This window comes from Macrobrachium nipponense, chromosome 35 (genome assembly GCF_015104395.2).
Source record: "Macrobrachium nipponense isolate FS-2020 chromosome 35, ASM1510439v2, whole genome shotgun sequence".
NCBI classification, from domain to species: domain Eukaryota; kingdom Metazoa; phylum Arthropoda; class Malacostraca; order Decapoda; family Palaemonidae; genus Macrobrachium; species Macrobrachium nipponense.
In genome coordinates this window covers 29,373,317-29,393,242 of record NC_061096.1, presented here as the reverse complement: position 1 = coordinate 29,393,242, position 19,926 = coordinate 29,373,317, and the positions used below count along the sequence as shown (strand labels likewise).

At 39.6% G+C, this 19,926-nt stretch overlaps 1 protein-coding gene and 1 long non-coding RNA gene across 5 annotated transcripts in view; one reads left to right on the top strand and one right to left on the bottom strand.

Annotated features, from left to right (window-relative positions):
- LOC135208541 (uncharacterized) overlaps positions 1–19,926 on the top strand; it is a 462,510-nt gene that overhangs the window by 365,129 nt on the left and 77,455 nt on the right. The gene's annotated exons all lie outside the window — the stretch shown is intronic.
- Positions 1–19,926, bottom strand: part of LOC135208540 (prostaglandin E2 receptor EP3 subtype-like) — a 198,280-nt gene that overhangs the window by 175,322 nt on the left and 3,032 nt on the right. The window lies entirely within an intron of this gene.

Below are 19,926 nucleotides of genomic sequence, written 5' to 3'. Positions count from 1 at the left end.
GGGTCTCCAAAATTCTACAAGAATGATGATGACGAAGATGAAGATGAACGGGTTCTAAGAAAAATCCCAATCCATTATAATGCAATTCGAAGGCTCTGTTAATCTATTTAACTTCCTGTTTGCTCCAGCACTTTGTTCTCACACAGGGACTGAATGAAATCGATCTAGGTCATAAAGAAAGATAACAAAAGAAGAATTGCTTCAACAAGGAAGACGCTATCCTTGAATGTGGCACAATATCTGACGAAGGATTTCCTCAGGCACCGATCGAAGAATTCTTCAGTCACAATTACCCTTCATCGAATTCGTCTTGAAAGCTATTCCTCTTCAGTGATTGGTTGATCGGTTTTAATATCTTGTTTTAAGCGAATTATTAAAGGTCAGCCATCAGAGAAGAGAATAGCTAGAAAAGCATTAAAAAAAAATTTTTCTTTTCCTTCAGAGTTTGAGCTTTGCGGATAAGGAGCGATACTGAAAACTACAGTTAGTGTTATGTTATATTAGATGCCGTTGGCGCATCAGCATTCAGTAAGTACGTTTATCGATATGTATATGTGTGTATATAATTATATATTTATATATATTGTTCAAGATTTGAGCTAGAACCAAGGAAAGAAATAGTCTTTTACCCAAGTTTAAAGAATCTATACGAGTTGCCCCTTCGACTTTGGAAGAATCCATTCTCCTGTCTTTTGAAAAAGCTATCTCTTCTCCCATTGGTGCTTGAAATTACCCCCTACAGGAGAAAGCTTCAAAAAGCCTTGAACCCAGGAGAGGAGTCCTAAGAAGAAGACCAGACCTCGGCGAGGTCGGGACACCTGGCTCCTTACCAGATGCTGCTGATCTCTTGGGCCCTGGCTTTCCCATGCTTTGGGAAGCCCAAGTATATTTTAAAAGTCCATAGTGTCGAGACTTCAAGGAGAAGACAACCAGCATCATTACACAGGTACTGTAAGGGAAATTCCATTTCAACCAGGGAATTGTTTTATCTTTGTCTGTATTTCATTTCCTTTTTCCAAGGCGACTTGTGCAGGGTTTCATCCCCCCTCGCCATCTGGGCTCAATTCTGTAATTACTCCCCTGTGATACTAGTAACATTCCCGTAATGAATTTAAGCCACGAAATAGTTTCTGCTGTGTAAATTTCCCAGTCATTCATGCCCCCCATGAGTGGCCTTTTGATTGAGAGAAAATAGTGAGTAAGGTTCGCCCTCGTGTGCCCCCCTGCCTCATGCCTATGTCCTCTATTTGCAGACCAACGCTGTGCCTGGCTGCAGCAGGAAATCCTTCGAAGCTTGCAATTTTGATCCGTTGCGCAATTTCCCTAAAAGCGTGGCCTGACTGCTCCCACCACGTGTTCGGGTGGACTGAAAAGCAGTTTCACCTGCCCTTGTGTTCCTGGACCTCTGTAAATTTATGTAAATATAGTGCTTTTAAAACTAGAGTCCAGCTTTTATGTAAATTCCTCCCTCTTCAGTAAAACCGGCCTTATGCCTTAGTTTTTCAACTTTTTTTCTTTGTTCAAACCCCTCATCCTCTAGTCAGGGCCTAAATTTTCAATGTAATTGTATTTTCTGGGAGGAGACGAGGTGAAATTTTGAATAATATATATATATATATATATATATATATATATATATATATATATATATATATATATATATACCTATATATATACATATATATATATATATATATATATATATATATATATAATATATGTATATATATATATATATATATATATATATATATATATTATATATATATATATACATATATGATATGTATGTATGTTTATATATTACACACACACACACACACATAGAATCCTATGTGTGAATTCATAGGGAAAGAGAGGGATGGAGATATGGCCCGCTTTGGTGTATAACACTGATGAACAAAAAAGCAAAAATTGAACTCGGATTGAATTTCATTATTCGTCGATGAAAAAACAAAAAAAAAATCCCATCGGAATGAAGCAGAAGTGGACGAGAAAATAACACTATCCGATACTCCGATGTCATTCCAATTCATCTAAATTTGGCACATTCAAAATTGCCAAGGCAACTTTAACTAGCGATGATTCCCGGATGGTTCCTAATCATTAAGGTGTGGAGGCTTTCGTGGGCGTGTCTACGCGCACGCATGGTCTGGCTGTACACATATATATATATATATATATATTATATTATATATATATATAGAATATATATATATATATATAATCATATAATATAGATAGATAAGATGATAGATACGATAGATAAGATATTACATTAAATTTCAAAACGATGATATCCAGTTACACTTCCGAAATGTAGTCCCTGAGGCAACAGATCCGCCCATTGAAGGGAAAAAGAGAATACCACATCCTGGAAGTGAATAAATTGATGGATTTTTAAAACCAATCCCTCTCGTACAAGCAACGGATGCTTCTTGTTTCTCTGTAAACACTAAACCATTAATTCCGCAGCCAGGTCGATGGTTTTAATGCCTCTGATGGTCCATCTCGTCAGTATAATCAATTTCACCTCTCTCTCTCTCTCTCTCTCTCTCTCTCTCTCTCTCTCTCTCTCTCTCTCCTGCGTCCACCGATAACAGTAATGGGATCGGAAGACAAATTTAGACCTGGAGGTAAAAAATATATGAAGGGACATTATTTGAACTACGCTCAATTTGACAGAATTTGACAGGGAATGCTATTTCCAATTTTTCCTTCAAATTCAAACCGAAAACAATGTGATGTGAAGGTTTGTGACTGCGTGTGTATTTGTAGATTCACACACACACACACGCAATTCATTGAGGATCAAAGCCATTTAGAAATTCATAGAAGGTCTACAGCTCTACACGATCCATTTAATCCGTTGAATATTTGACGTATAAAACTGGAACTCGAATTGATTTACTCAGGAAATATATTGAGAAGCTGAAAGATTAAGGAGAGGAAAATCCAAAAGCCAATTAAGTCGCTGGAATTGATAGGAAGTAGATCCACTTGAATGTCAATGATTGCTGAAGATTTTACCAGTTGATACTCTGACTAGTTTTCCTAGTCTGCTTGTCTGTCTGTCTGTCATTGTAACAGATACAAATAAGATCTGGATGTAAAGGGAAGGGGATACAGATGAAATAACCGTAAATGGAATGAAAAGGGAAAGAAGAATTAATTATAAACACAGATAAAAAAAAAAAATAAGAGCTTCCGAGACTGGAGAAAGAGAAAATGGGAGACTCGGTAAAACTGACTCAAAAATGAAGAGGGAAAGGAAAGAAGAGAGAAATAAGAAAAAAGAACAGAAAAGGAAGGAAGGAGAGGGAGAACTTAAGGAGTTCAAACTGCCCAGAAAGTCGCCGTCAGCGGCCACTAGAGACCCCATTTTTATGCGACATTTGAGAGGTTTGTCATTCCAATGGCAACATTGAATCTGCCTGAAGTGGAGGGCTTTTTTTTCAGTAAAAAACTGTATTAATTTTTTTTCTCGAAAATTCGTTATTATAATATTTGCGGTGAATCAAAATGTGCCAGTATTTGTACGCTTAATTTGCATAATATCATTAAGCCATGTCCATATGGAGCGATTCAGATTCGAAGAGTTTTTTTTTTTTTTTTTTTTTTTTTTTTTTTTTTTTTACCGATTTTGATGTTATTGTTACCTTAAGGAATGTCTGTCTTCATCGAGACTAATATCCCGTCATCTTAAAGCTTATTACCCTACTTATTATTACTGTAACTATTACTTTACAGTTTACACAGTAATAAATCTATTCTTGCATTAGCTTTAAGACATTGCTTCAAACTGAAATAAAACCTATCCCTTTTCACTACCTGTTCATAACTGCAAGAGCCCGTGCTGGTACCAAGTTGAGAATAAAAAAAAATAATGATCTCTTTTATTATTATTATTATTATTATTATTATTATTATTATTATACAGCACTGGGTCTGTTTAGTCTAATAAAAAACAGTAAAATCTATCATAATTATTTGTCGCTGATACTGTCATTCCGTTCAGTAGTATTCTGATCAAAGGAAAAGTACAGAAAAAAAAACAAAAGAATAGGCCATCCAACTCGACGCTTTAACGAAGGGCGTAGAAATCTAAACGGTCAGGAACGTTCTTAAGCGTCGCTATTTTCTTGACACCGCGTCTAAAAGCTTCTTGCTTCTTACTCGTAACGATCTCCTTCGAAATGAAAAGTAAGGCAATTGACCCGAATGAGCGTGCAGAGAGGTGCGGATAACATTTCTCTCCCCCATCCTTTCCCCCTCCCCACTTTTTTTTTTTTTTTTTTTTTTTTACGCCTTCCTGGATCGCTCGCAAAGTTGCACTTTCTTGCATTCCCCTTCTAGAGGGTTGAACTTTCTTATACCATCTTCTAAAGGTTTTCGCTTAAACACCCTTCTGGAGGGTTGCAGTTTCTGCACCCTTTTCTAGATAGAGTTGCACTTTCTTTGCGCGCCCTTCTAGAGGGTTGCACTTTCTTGCTCCACCACCTAAAGGGTTGCACTTCTTGCACCCCCTTCTCAAAGGTTGCACTTTTTTGGCACCCCCTTCTCAAGGGTTGCACTTTCTTGCACCCAGTTATAGAGGGCTACACCTTCTGGCACCTCTTTCTACAGGGTTGCACTTCTTGCACCCATTTCTAGAGAGTTGCACTCCCTTGTAAATAATTTCACTTTCTTGCACTCCCCTTCTAGAGGGTTGTAGTACTTTTCTTGCACCAACTTCTACTAGAGAGTTGCACTTTCTTCCCTGGTTTCATTTCATCCGTAATCTTCCATCGCCTTCTCTTTCCCTCGCTCGTTAATCCACTTTTATGCCAAACCTCCCCCGAAAGCTGCCTCGGTCTTGAATACATTACACACACACACACACACACACAGCTTTCGAGGTGCAGTCCAGGTCCTTAAAGTGAAAGTACTTCCGAAATGGAGAGAGAGAGAGAGAGAGAGAGAGAGAGAGAGACTACCCGAGCATGAATCGATATCGTGGCCAGCGTCAGAATAATAATAACGTAAATCCGTAAACGTGCCTGTTAAGAGAGAGCAATCCCGGCAGGATTTATTAATATCTTGGCTAACGTCAGAATAGTAAAACAAATTCCATTTCTGGGCGGAAATGAATTCTTAACTGAATACGTTCAGAGACTGGCTTGTCGAATGTCGTGGCCTGACTTTGGAGTTAGCGATGACAATGGTCTTGAGATTATCGAAGTTACATGATGTGACCTTGAAAATTACGAAAGAGTAGTTCTTAGATTTACCCACATCATCCCATAAATAATAACTTAAATGTCGTCTAGCTACTTCGTAAATTATTATTATTATTATTATTATTATTATTATTATTATTATTATTATTATTATTATTATTATTATTATTGGTGTATGTGGTTCCTATAGTATAATTTTATGGACTCGCTTTGCTTGCTGTCTGTGTCTGTTATGCTTTCACGGTGCCAGTTATTTATAGAAACTTGTGTATGTTGTTCTGCCATGCAGTTACAGACAAACAGACCACGATTATCAATCATAAACCTAAAACTGTTAAACGCATCGCTCAACCCCTATGATAAGAATTGCCTGGTATTAAAACCCATCTTCAGGTAGGGCTAATGTAATTGGAACACCGCCGCCCCCCCTCCCCCCCCCCCCCCCTTAATTTATGATTCCATAATAAATGCAGGCATCTTCAAAAGATTTATGGCCCTTATTAAAAAGTGGAATAGTGCAATAGACAACCTGATAAAGGTGTTTGGGATATTAAACTGGAGAGGAGGAAAATTCGAAGGTGGTCACAGTACTGAAATTGGAGTTCAATAAATTTGTCTTTGGTTATAAAAGGGATTTAGAGTCGGAAATTGTAGTTAAATAACTCTCTCTCTCTCTCTCTCTCTCTCTCTCTCTCTCTCTCTCTCTCTCTCTCTCTCTCTCTCTCTGCAGAAATTGGACCTAATTTATGTAGAAATTTATCACTACGATTCTAGTAAAGTCGACCTAAATATAGATGAAGATATAGTTATTTTAATCTTCCAGATATTAAGAAAAAGACAAGTAACAGACGAATAAACAATGACACAATACACATAAATAAGATATAAAATAAAAGATAACTGACGTAGTCATAAAATAAAAGATAACTGACGTAATCAAAATATCAAAATAGCACCAATACAAAAATGACAGAGGGTTGGATAAAACTGGAATGAAATAATCATGATGAATAAGTGATAATAGAAAAGAACTGTTAGAGGGCAAATTCAGCACTTTACAGGATTGAAAAAAATGTCCATGATACTGAACGATGGAGGGAAAAACACACAAGACGGGAAGAGTAAAAATCGAATGAAAACATACGAAAGGAAAAATATAATAATAATAATAATAATAATAATAATAATAATAATAATAATAATAATAATAATAATAATAATAATAATAATAATAATAATAATAATAATAATAATAATTTACACAGCGAAAAATAGTAACTAATAAAATTTTGGAAAGGACAGAACAACGGAGGAGGGAAAAAACTGAGAACCATCGAATCTAAAAAAAAAAAAAAAAAAAAAAAAAACTATAAAGAAACTGGTTTCTTCTCTTCAATTAGTTTGTACTCTGTATGTGCAGCCTACGTGTTCCTGGCAAGGAATTTCATCCTTCACAGCGTTTTTTTTTTTTTTTTTTTTTTCTTAAGGTCGGAAGTTAAAGCACGTCGGATCACGCGAGTTGATTACTAGGAAGGGAGTATCTTCCTAAAATGAGGGAAAAAGGGAAAAGAAGTATATATATATATATATATATATATATATATATATATATATATATTATGTGTGTTTGTATGCGTAATCTCATGCACATGTACGCATGAATATATAATATTATATATATATATATATATATATATATATATAATATTATATATACGTGGTGGGTGTTGTGGTGATAATAATATATATATATATATATATGGAATAATATATATATATAAATTATTATATAAATAATATATATATATATATATTAATATGCGTGTGTGTAATTTCATGCACATGTACGCATGAATATACATACATATGTATAATATATATATGTATATATATGTGTGTGTGTATCATATACATTGACAGAAAGATAGTGTTCCCAATATTAAGTAAGCCGTCATCCCCAGCCACGAGTTGCTCCAGAGGAAAAAAAACACATAATCACAGCCCACTAAAAACTAAATTAAGTTTAGAGCATCAACTGTGCATGGTGTGAATATCTACTGGGTTTTACTCACATGAACCTGCGTAAAATTAAAAGTTAGGTAAACAGTTTATTCATGCTAACTTAGCATAGGACATGGAATATTATTTCAAATCGGCTAACAATGACAATAATCCGTTAGATAGAATGTGATTTCAAAATCAGCTAACACAAGCGATTATCATATATAATAATTAGACTGGTATACGGAATGTAATTTCAAAATCGGCTAACAAGCGATTATCCACTTAATTAATCCGTTATATTTTGACTTTTTTTACATCTAAACTTCGGAGTGCATATTCAAAATATGCTAAAAAAATCAGTTATCCATGTGATTAAACTTATATATGGAACATAATTTCAAAACTGGATAACAAGAGCCTTAATCTATGTAGTTAAACCGTTATATTGTAACATTTTTTTTTTTTTTTTTTTTTTTTTTTTTTTTGTACATCAAAACCTCGAAAGATTATTTCTTGTTTTCCTGACAGTCTCGTGTTACCGGACAGCCAGCTCCTTGCGTCACTCATTCAGCAATCTCGATCATTCAATCCGGTCCCATTAAATCTGAAGGTCTTTGGGTCTCTGGTCTTTCATTGGCGAGGTGCCAGATGCGCGACAGAGGGGAAACCAAATTGTTGAGTTGGTTCTCTCGGGCCTCGTCCTGAAACATTTCCATTCTTGGTCAAACCCGCTTCTGTTCCAACTTTACCCAGTTTGACGGTGGAGTCATGTTGCCAGTTATTTGTGCTTTGAGGCTTTACGGTGCCATGAATTGAATCATTTTCTTTTATATCGTTTCCCTGGGTTCTGGAAAATATTTCAGTTGAATTTGCAACTAGAAATTTGATGAAGTATTTAATGTACATATCTATTTGTGTAAGTAGGCACTTTGCTTGCCAAGCATGTCTTAAGTGCATTGGTGGGTGTAGTCAACCTGTAACTCTCTCTCTCTCTCTCTCTCTCTCTCTCTCTCTCTCTCTCTCTCTCTCTCTCTCTCTGTGTGTGTGTGTGTGTGTGTGCGTGACTCAACCCTTTTAAACAATGCTATACCATGTGCATACAGCCTACAAACATCATATCTCTCACGGGGTGAGAAGACGTGGCCAATAAACTAACCTCTTAAGTGGCAAAATTAAAATTCAGTGCTCTCTCTCTCTCTCTCTCTCTCTCTCTCTCTCTCTCTCTCTCTCTCTCTCTCATAATGGAAATTCTATTCATATAGCCAGTGGTCCAATTATGTGCACAATGATCTTCCTTATTCAGAAGGACCGCCTCTTGCTCTCGGTTGAAATCTCGTGTCCCAGTTAGTATGTCCTCTTCGGGACATTCTTCGAAAAGACACGGATCCTTTATGGCTCATCGCCGGGGATTCCCAGGACATAAACGTAAACAAATAGTAGGAAAGACGACTAGAAGGCCAACTAAACTATAAGACGTCTTGTCTATCAGGAGAAGACGATCCGTCTGGGAAGAGCAGCAAAGAACTTGACTTCACGAGAGGCCATACTCGACTTCCTCGAGGATGTCACTCGAGGGAATGAGAGTTCATTTAAATTTATATTTATTTTGCATGGTCATAAACTGATCCATTTTTTCATTATATGCCATTGGAACTGGCAACCCAATGCCCCATAATGCCATTTTCTATCCTTCGAAATAAAAATGATGGAACGGAAGGGGCCAAGAAAAAGGTTTGTAATTAAATCTCTTCAAATGTGGAATGTTATGTAAAATTAAATAGATAAATAAATAAATAAATATCAAAAACAGAAATTTAATCCCAAAGCTTAGAAGAGGGAAAAAGAGGTCAATGAACCAGCAATCAGACGATTACCGATTTCAACAGGATAAATGTGAGTAGGGGTGTTTCACGGGTTTTACGGGGTCCCCTAGAGTTCATCAGTGGTAATGACGTTAGTGATCTCACAGTCAAATCTCCCAATCCGAGTCAGTTAAAAGGCAGAGCTGAGTCTCACGAGTCCTTAATAGAATTTGTAATATGCAAAGCATCTTCAAACCCTCTCTAGTATTTACTCAGAATGGCAACCTTAGGGATTTCCTGTAACTTTGCCCAGGTGAGACCATTGTTTCCCGGGAAAGGATACCTACGTAAATCTGCTTCCCGTGTCAAGATTCAGGATTCTCATCATCATTATTATTATTATTATTATTATTATTATTATTATTATTATTATTATTATTGTTCAGATGAACCCTATTCATATGGAAAAAGCCACAGGAGCCATTGAAATTCAATCTTCCAAAGAATACGGTGTTGATTTGGAAGCAAGAGAAGGTAAAGGGAATCACAGGTAGAAGAGATCTCATTATTTGAAAAGAAAATTAATAAGTAGATAAAAATGCATTCAGTTCCAAGGAGAACAGTGTTAGGGTAATAATGCATAATCTCTTACATCGATAGTCGATAACCGTATATGCCTTTTGTAACGCCTATCTACCGAAATTAATCAATCATCCACACAGTCTAGCAGGAGTAGACAAATAGTAAACACACACACACACACACATAGAGAGAGAGAGAGAGAGAGAGAGAGAGAGAGAGAGAGAGACTTACAGGAAGTGAGAATGTAGCAAGAGACGAGGATAATGAAGAATGGATCACACCCTATTAATGTTTCTCTAATTTCCTTTTCCTAGTATATCCTGGCGCTTTCCTAATTAGCATTTTCTTTTCTTCCTGAATGACTCCTTTCATCTGTTTAATAATATTGTTACTCGATATTCTGGGTCATAAAGAGTCCAATAGTGAACAAATGTGTGAGGTCAGCATTCATTTCAAGAATTAATTAGTCGCCTTTTCATTATTTAATTTTTGGTAACCTAATTATTTCATTATTTGTTTTAACTGAGTAGCATAATAATTGAACAAATGTGTGAGGTTAGAATTCATTTCAAGAATTAATTAGTCACCTTTTTATTATTTAATTTTTGGTAACCTAATTATTTCATTATTTGTTTTGACTGAATAGCATAATAATGATTACTGTGATAATGATGCTAACCGGGTATGATTAAGTCAACAGTCTCCTTCATATAGATTCATTTTATAAATCCATATTCATATACTCTCCTGTCTCTCAAGCCTCACTGGGACCCACTGTCAGTCATACTAGCCTTTAAGGCCTGCTGGAAGTTGCGAAAAATAGATTTTCGAGATGATAGAGTTGCACGCTAACCATTGGCCTTTGCAGTTGCACGCTAACCATTTGACCCTTGCAGTTGCACGCTAACTGCATTGGCCCTTGCAGTTGCACGCTAACCTTGGCCTTTGCATTGCACGGCTAACCATTTGACCCCTTGAAGTTGGCACGCTAACAGTGGCCTTTGCTTTGCACGCTAACCATTGAACCCTGAAGTTGCACGCTAACCATTGTCCTTTGCAGTTGCACGCTAACCAATGGCCTTTGCCAGTTGCGCGCTAACCATTTGCCTTTGGCCCGTTGCACGCTACCATTCGGCCTTTTCAAGTTTTGCACGCGTAACCCATTTGAACCCTTGGGAAAGTTGCAACGCTTAGACCATGGCCTTTGCCGTTGCACAAACCCCCTAACCATTGGACCCTTGAAGTTGCACCCTAAACCAATTGGGCCCTTTGCAGTTGGCACGCTAAACCCATTGGGCCTTTGCAGTTGCACGCCTAACAACCATTGGCCTTTGCAGTTTGCACGCTAACCATTGGCCTTTGCAGTTGCACGCAACCCAATTTGGCCTTTGCCAGTTGCCAATTTCGCTAACCATTGCCCCTTGAAGTTGCACGCTAACCTTGGCCTTTGCCAGTTGCACGCTAACCTTGGCCTTTGTCAAGTTGCACGCTAACCATTGGCATTTGCAGTTTTGGCACGGCTAACCATTGGCCACGTTTGCAGTTGCAGCGCTAACCATTGGCCTTTGCAGTTGCACCTAAAACCATTGGCCTTTTGGCCAGTTTGCACGCTAACCTTTGACCCTTGAAGTTGCACGCTAACCATTGCCTTTGCAGTTGCACGCTAAACCATTGGCCCTTTGCAGTTGCACGCTAACCAATTGGCCTTTGCCAGTTGCACGCGGAACCATTTGACCCTTGAAGTTGCAACGCTAACCAATGTGCCTTGCCCAGTTTGGCACCGCTAAACCATTTGACCTTGAGTTGCACGCTAACCATTGGCCTTTGCAAGTTTGCCATTTTGCACGCTATACCCATTGAACCCTTGGAGTTGGCACGCTAACCATTGGGCCTTTGGCCAGTTTGCACGCTAACCATTGACCCTTGAAGTTGCCGCTAACCATTGGCCCTTTGCAGTTGCAACGCTAAACCATTGGCCCTTTGCCAGTTTTGCACGCTAACCCAATTGGCCTTTGCAGTTGCACTCTAACCATTGGCCCTTGCAGTTGCACCTAACCATTGCCTTTGCAGTTGCAACGCGAACCATTGGCCTTTGCTGTTTGGCAGGTTGCACGGCTAACCATTGCCTTTGGCAGTTTGCCATTACGCTTAAAGCATTGCAGCTAACCAATTGGTCCCCTTGCAGTTGCACACTAACCATTGGCCTTGATTTGCAGTTGCACCGCAAACCATTGGCCTTTGGGAGGCCAGTTTGCAGTTTGCACCGCTAAAACCATTGGCCCTTTGCAGGTGCAACGCTAACCATTGTCCTTTGCAGTTGACGCTAACCTTGGCCCTTTGCAGTTTGCGTTTGCACGCTAACCATTGGCCTTTGCAGTTTTGCCATTGCACGCTAACCATTGGCCTTTTGCAGTTGCACGCTAACGCATTGGCCTTTGCAGTTGCAAACGCTAACCATGGCCTTTGCAGTTTGCAGGTGCACGCTAACCATTGGCCCTTGACCTTTTATTGGTTGTTTTTTTTTATGTTCGGTTGGTGTTTCGTTGTGTTTATTTTGAGTGCTTATTTTTGTTGTTTTTTGTGTGTGGCAGTTGCACTCCGAAAGATGGGAAAGTGCTACCATTGGCCTTTACAGTTGCGACGCTAACCATTGACCTTTTGAAAGTTGCCACCGCAACCATTGGCCCTTTGCAGTTGCACGCTAACCATTGCCCAACTTTGCATTTGTTTGCAGTTGCCACCGCTAACCATTGCCCTTTGAGGTTGCACGCTAACCATTTGCCTTTGCAGTTTGCACGCTAACCATTGCCTTTTGCAAGTTGCACGCAACCATTGCCCTTTGAAGTTGCACGGCCAAACCATTGCCTTTTGCAGTTGCACGCTAACCATTGACCCTTGAGTTGCACGCTAACATTGGCCCTTTGCAGTTGCACGCTAACCATTGACTTTGAGTTTGCATTGCAAACCATTGGCCCTTTGCAGTGCACGCTAACCATTGACTTGAGTTTTGCACGCAAAACCCTGGCCTTTGCAGTTGCACGCTAACCATTGGACCTTGTTTGAAGGTTGCACGCTCATTGGCCTTTGCAGTTGCAACGCTAACCATTGACCTTGAGATTGCACGCTTAACCATTGGCCTTTGCAGTTTGCACGCTAACCATTGCCTTTTTGCAGTTGCACGCTAACATTGGACCTTTGAGTTGCACGCTAACCAATTTGACTCGAGTTGCAACGCTAACCATTGCCTTTGAGTTTGGCGGCCTTTACATTGCCCTTTTGCAGTTTGCACGCTAACCATTGGACCTTGCAGTTGCACGCTAAACCATTGGCCTTTCAGTTGCCACGCACATTGGCCTTTTGCAGTTGCCATTCGCATTGCCATTGACCCTTTGAAGTTGCATCGCTAACCATTGGCCTTTGCAGTTGCACGCTAACCATTGACCCCTTGCATTGCACGGCTAACCATTGGGCCATTGCCAGTTGGCACGCTAACCCATTTGACCCTTGCAGTTGCACGCTAACCATTGCCTTTGCAGTTTGCAGCTAACCATTGCAGCAGTTTGCCGCTAACCATTGGCCTTTGCAAGTTGCACGCAAACATTAAGGCCACCCTTTATGGCAGGTTTGCCACGGCTAACATTGGCCCTTGCAGTTCTGCTAACCAGTTGGCCTTGCAGTTGCACGCTAACCATTGGCCTTTGCAGTTGCACGCTAACCATTGCCCCTTTGCAGGTTGCATGTAACCATTGGCCTTTTGCAGTTGTGCGCTAACCATTGCCCTTGCAGTTGCACGCTAACCATTGGCCTTTTGCAGTTGTTCACGCTAACCATGGCCTTTGCAGTTGCCGCTAACATTGCCTTTGCAAGTTACGCTAACCATTGGCCTTTGCAGTTGCACCGCTAACCATTGACCCTTCCAGTTGCACGGCTAACCATTTGGGCCTTTTCAGTTGCACGCTAAACCATTGTTTGAAGTTGCACGCTAACCATTGGCCTTTGCAGTTGCACGCTAACACTGTTTGCTTTGCAGTTTGCACGCTATACCATTGGCCTTTGCAGTTTGCCAGTTTGGCACGCTAACCATTGGCCCTTGCAGTTGCACGCTAACCATTGGCCTTTGCAGTTGCACGCTAACCATTGGCCCTTGCAGTTGCACGCTAACCATTGGCCTTTGCAGTTGCACGCTAACCATTGGCCTTTGCAGTTGCACGCTAACCATTGGCCTTTTGCAGTTTGTCAAGTTGCACGCTACCATTGGCCTTTGCAGTTTTGCGTTGCACGCTAACCATTGGCCCTTGCAGTTGCACGCTAACCATTGGCCTGTTTACAGTTGACGCTAACCATTGGCCTTGCAGTTTGCAAAACGCTAACCATTGTCCTTTGCAGTTGCCACGCTAACCATTGGCCTTTGCGTTTGCAGTTGCGCGCTAAACCATTGGCCCTTTGCATGTTGCACGCTAACCATTGGCCTTTGCAGTTGCACGCTAACCATTGACCTTTGCAGTTTGCAGTTGCACGCTAACCATTGGCCTTTGCAGTTGCACGCTAACCATTGGCCTTTGCAGTTGCACGCTAACCATTGCGCTTTGGCCAGTTTGTCAAACTAACATGCCCCTTGCATTGCACGTCACCATTGGCCTTTGCAGTTGCACGCTAACCATTGGCCTTTGCAGTTGCACGCTAACCATTGGCCTTTGCAGTTGCACGCTAACCATTGGCCTTTGCAGTTTGCAGTTGCACGCTAACCAATTGGCCTTTTGCCAGTTTGGCCAGTTTGGCAACCTAACCATTGGCCCTTTGCAGTTGACACGCTAACATTGCCTTGCAGTTGCGCTAACCATTGGCCTTTCAGTTGCCCGCTACTTGCCTTGGCAGTTGCACGCTAACCATTGGCCCTTGCAGTTGCACGCTAACCATTGGCCTTTGCAGTTTGCAGTTGCACGCTAACCATTGGCCTTTGCAGTTTGCAGTTGCACGCTAACCATTGGCCTTTGCAGTTTGCAGTTGCACGCTAACCATTGACCCTTGCAGTTGCACGCTAACCATTGGCCTTTGCAGTTGCACGCTAACCATTGGCCTTTGCAGTTGCACGCTAACCATTGGCCTTTGCAGTTGCACGCTAACCATTGACCCTTGCAGTTGCACGCTAACCATTGGCCTTTGCAGTTGCACGCTAACCATTGGCCCTTGGCAGTTGCAAAACGCTACCATTGGCCCCTTGCGTTGCACACTACCTTTGGCCTTTGCAGTTGCGCGCTAACCATTGGCCCTTGCAGTTGCACGCTACATTGGCTAACAGGTTGCGCGAACCTCCCTTGCAGTTGCACGCTAACCATTGGCCTTTGCAGTTGCACGCTAACCATTGGCCTTTGCAGTTGCACGCTAACCATTGGCCTTTGCAGTTGCACGCTAACCATTGGCCCTTGCACACTAACCACGTCTACTATTCAATTGGTTATTACTAAAGTGAGTATCGACCAAACCAGATTTTGTTTTAGTTCACCAATGGCTAAAACACTGGTTTAGCTAACGTGTTCGTGTATTTAAAAATCTCTAGATATGTCTTGCGAGCAAGTTATTTTGGGAAACGCAGTTATACACAATATTAGGGAAATTCAAGCGCTAATTTTATATAGAATATTTAGTGAAATTCAGTTGTTAACATTACAAGGAATATTTGAGAAATTCACGTGTTGTTTTTACACTGAATATTTTGGAAATTTAACTGCTAATTCTCCATGGAATATTTGGGAAATTCAGGAGCTCATTCGGCATCAAATATCTTACCTCTATGGGATCGTGGTATGAAAGTTCATGCCCTTCATGCCCTTTTGGCCTCTCGCTTAAAAATGTTCGCATATTATGAATAATAATAATGAAGAGAAGTTTGGAATCCAGCCAACCCGTAACAGCAACTTTATGGAGATAAGGTAAATTTAAGCCCTCACTTTTTCCCGGAGCCGTGTTTACTGCACGCTTATTTCGTAAAGGTTAAATAAACAGCACCTCATGAATGTATGTCATTTCTCACAGACCATAATTCCATCAAGGGAGAAAGAAAATGAAGAACCAAGCAGGCTGAACTCTTCAGACTTATGAAAAAGACGCAGTGAAAATGATTGGAGAGACAAAACAAAAAGAATAAAGCTGCATTGAATCTGAGACTTACAGAAATAAAATATTCATATGAATTTTTTCAGACGCAGATACACTAGACGTTGGCAGCATCAGCTTGAAATGTTTCAGTTTCCCGCTGTTGTTCTGAGTGGCATTTATTTTCCAAACATCTCGGTTGGTTCTTAAGTACTTTCATTAGCTCTAGTCCAAGTTTACTATATTGTTCACAGCATTGGGGTATGTTCGCCAGCGTGAGACATCACTTATTGAACAAGAGTTGGATTTGATAACATTATTCAAAATCTGGGGCAAGATTCTAAAACGCTGCCTGAGAAGGTGCTATGTGACACTGCCGTTATGTCACCAAGGACACCTCAGACAGTACTTGCTGTTTCTGTGATTGATGTAAATAGTGAAGTGAGATGTAAGTCATCTAACTTTGTAAAATAAAACAAAAACCTTGATTGAAGGAACAAATGGTGAGATTTTTATAACCGTTGCCACAGTCTCAGGACCTCTGCAAGTGTTTTGTTTTCAAGACGAAGGCGTAGCTAAAATATGTTTTTCTTTTATTGGTTAAGGGCTACATGATGCAGGGAGATTTTTTTTTTTCAAGAGTTCGGAAAATTTTTTTCTAAGTGAATGGAAATTTCACGACCCCAGCTTCTTCTCAACTGATGTTAATCCGTAAAAACTGACTAAACAAACTTTCGAAATGTGATAGTGATTAAATAAAAAAGTGAGTAAGCAAACTTTCGAAATGTAATAGTGATTAAATAAAAAAGCGACTAAACAAACTTTCGAAATGTGATAGTGATCAAATAAAAAAGTGACTAAACAAACTTTCGAAATGTGATAGTGATCAAATAAAAAAGTGACTAAACAAACTTTCAAATGTATGTGATCAAATAGTGACTAAACAAACTTTCGAAATGTGATAGTGATCAAATAAAAAAGTGACTAAACAAACTTTCGAAATGTGATAGTGATCAAATAACTATTGCCGAGTCCTCACAAACGTAGTGTCATTACATATAATGTAAATATTCAACAAGCACGTAGAAGCTTTGATATTGACTAAAACACATTAGCAACATTCATGAAAAATTAATCACACCAGGCTTGTAATTAAATCAAGACTTATTTCGGCTGCGTTTAAGCTGGGAGTGAGAGAGAGAGAGAGAGAGAGAGAGAGAGAGAGAGAGAGAGAGAGAGAGAGAGAGAGATCAACTATCCCGACCTTGCACAACACTCGAGGCGACTCGAGTGCTCTCGGATACTGCCACTAATCAGAGGCACTTGATTACTGAGAGGCGAAGAAACATCTTGATCGAGCTCTTAAAATCGACTGAGCTGCAATTGCAATTAAATATAAAGGGTGGGGGGTGGGGTGTCCGGCCTAAAACGAAAGATTGAGAAGGCTAATCCTGTCGACGGTTTCATGAAATCATTCGATCAGAGGGTTCGTTGTTATCTCTCTCTCTCTCTCTCTCTCTCTCTCTCTCTCTCTCTCTCTCTCAAGTTTACAAAAGGAAAGAACTCAATCATTAACACAAACTTTGCCCACTTTGATAGAGCCTTTCCTACTTTCCATAAAACTCTAGCAAAATAGTCGATGATTATCTAACTGATATAGTTAAATCCCGTTATAATACCGTAGATAACCTTATTTGACCTGCTGATATTGCTGCTCATCCGGATAATTAGGGCTTTGTTTATTCCAGAGCCTATCTGCTCATTTTTCTTGTTATTACTACGTCGAGAAAATGAAGTGCACGATGAAAGGTTAACCCCTATTTTTCTTTATCATCATTACATGTTGGAAAAATAGATTTATTGGTTATCAAAGCCTCAAGGATAAGATTGAGGGGAAAATTAAGCATTGGAGATGAAGTCTGAGTATTGTTTCTCATTGTTGCCCACTAATTATAACCAACCTCATCAACGTTACATTGCGTCAATTTACACATTGTTTACAAACAAATCATTCGTACGAGCCCTTTTTAGAATCTACTAACCAGGTTAGTAATCTCTTTGGACTACTTTTAAAATACTTAATATCAGTATTAATTGAATACAAATTGACGGTTTAAAAAGGTGTAGTATGAGTGTTGCATCTAGATTTTATTCTACGGCTGGAATAACAGTGCCATGAAAAGGCGAAAGTAAATAGCTCAATGGTCGAAATCCCCTCCCAGCCGACGCTGAAGCCCGAGAGGTATATTATCAACTTTCTCATTTAAACCGTGGAGGATAGAGATCCCTCCGTACAAAGCTACACCAGAATAGATTTCTTTTTTACTTTCTCTCACCTTTTTTTTTTTTTTTTTTTTTTTTGTAATCTCTTCATTGAAGCCCCTAAAAAAACTGCTGCTCTTTTTACTAGCCAGGCTGAGGGGGAATCCTGAATACTCTGCATTATACATCAAGATCACAGGGGACACTACAGTGTACAGTTGCAAAGTCCACAAAAGCAAAGTGAATTGTTCTATAGCAAAATATTTCGTTCTTTTCACTCTCAATGAAAAGGGAATTAGTGATTTCCATGATCCTAAAAATTACCATTTGTTATTTTCTTTCAGAAGACAATAAATTATGAACTCCTGACAGGGTTTGGTTCATAGATAAAATTTTTCATGTCTGTTTTTTCTGTCCTGACTCTATTCGTTGCCATTTATTAACTGAATTATAAGTTAAAAAAATTTGCAAATATGAAGGCTCATTTACTTCACCGAAGAGGAGACATTCGGTGATATCATTTACTGTTGAGCTTCAGAAAAAATTAATTGGAAGAAATCGTAAATGTGCACAGTAAGGTTTTGCATAACATTCAGAAACCATATTTTGTCAAGCAAGCACACACACACACACACACACCACACACACACACAGAGAGAGAGAGAGAGAGAGAGAGAGAGAGAGAGAGAACCTAAACTGGAAGCTGGGATGGTGGTGGATACTAACGATCCCTGTTTCAACAAAAAAATAAAAGTCAAAGGCGCTGGTTGAGAAATCACCCTGTGAGTAGCTTCCAAACCTTCCTTGCCAGCTGTTGGCAAGATATTCGATTATTTACACTATCTAGCATAAGGAAGACACACCAAAGCAAACATGGATGCCCAATACAGGCTTGGCTACTGCAAGGACTTCCATTCTTGTGGAAACTCCGAGAAAGGAAGATCCTTGGGGAACAATTCAATGACCCGTAATTACGGGTACTGTGGAAGTATTCTGCAACGTCATTCGATGGCCGAAGCAATTTATATATCCCTTCCATAAGAAATATATTGTTTTTTATTCAGTTTGTAGATAAATGTTCGTAAGCAAATCACAAGATTTTAGGTGAAGAATTTGGAGATGCTCATATATCTTTTTTTACGCATTATTTAATGGAGGTTTACTTGGCCGTTCCGACACGCTTCCAAACCAGTTCTGGAGAATGCTACTCTGCACTCTGAAACCTCGCTTAGAGAGAGAGAGAGAGAGAGAGAGAGAGAGAGAGAGAGAGAGAGACCTTGATTCACCCCCCAGCAGATGTTTTCTACACGGGCGGCGTCCGCCAGAGTAAGCTAAATGACCCAGGGAGTGAGTAGGTCAACATCCTGTATGACTTGTTTACTTTCGGCGCCGCAGCGTAAAAGTTCAGTTTCGTCCGATCCCGTCCTTCTTACGTTTCTGTTTATTCCTTCCACTTTCGAAACGTTTATTTTTTTTCTTCTTCTTGTTCTTGTTCTTGTTCTTCTTCTTCTTCCTCTTTTGTAAGCAACCACAATAAGTGTCCGCTGAGATAGCCAATTTGTCATTCCTAAACTTTCCAAATTTACGCTGCTCATGTGAGTCTTAACAACCTGTAAAGACACACGACTCCACAAGTTTGCTCTTCCAACACCCCCCACCCACTTTCCGTTTCTTGGCAACGTTCCAGAAAAGGGCAAAAAAGAAAAAAAGGAAAAGAAAGCAGACACGACCATTCAACAATCACGGTTCCTTCTCAGGGAAACGATCTTTTTTTTTTTCTTTTTATTGTTTCTATTTCTAACTCATTATTTTTTCAATCTTTTTAAAAGCATGAGTATAACTTTCTATTTATTTTCTTTATTTTTTTTACTGATTGTTGGTTTAACCTTTTCCAAAGAATGAGTAACCTATTTATTTTTTTTTTCATGGTCAGTTACACAAACAGGGAATGAAGAAAGTAAACC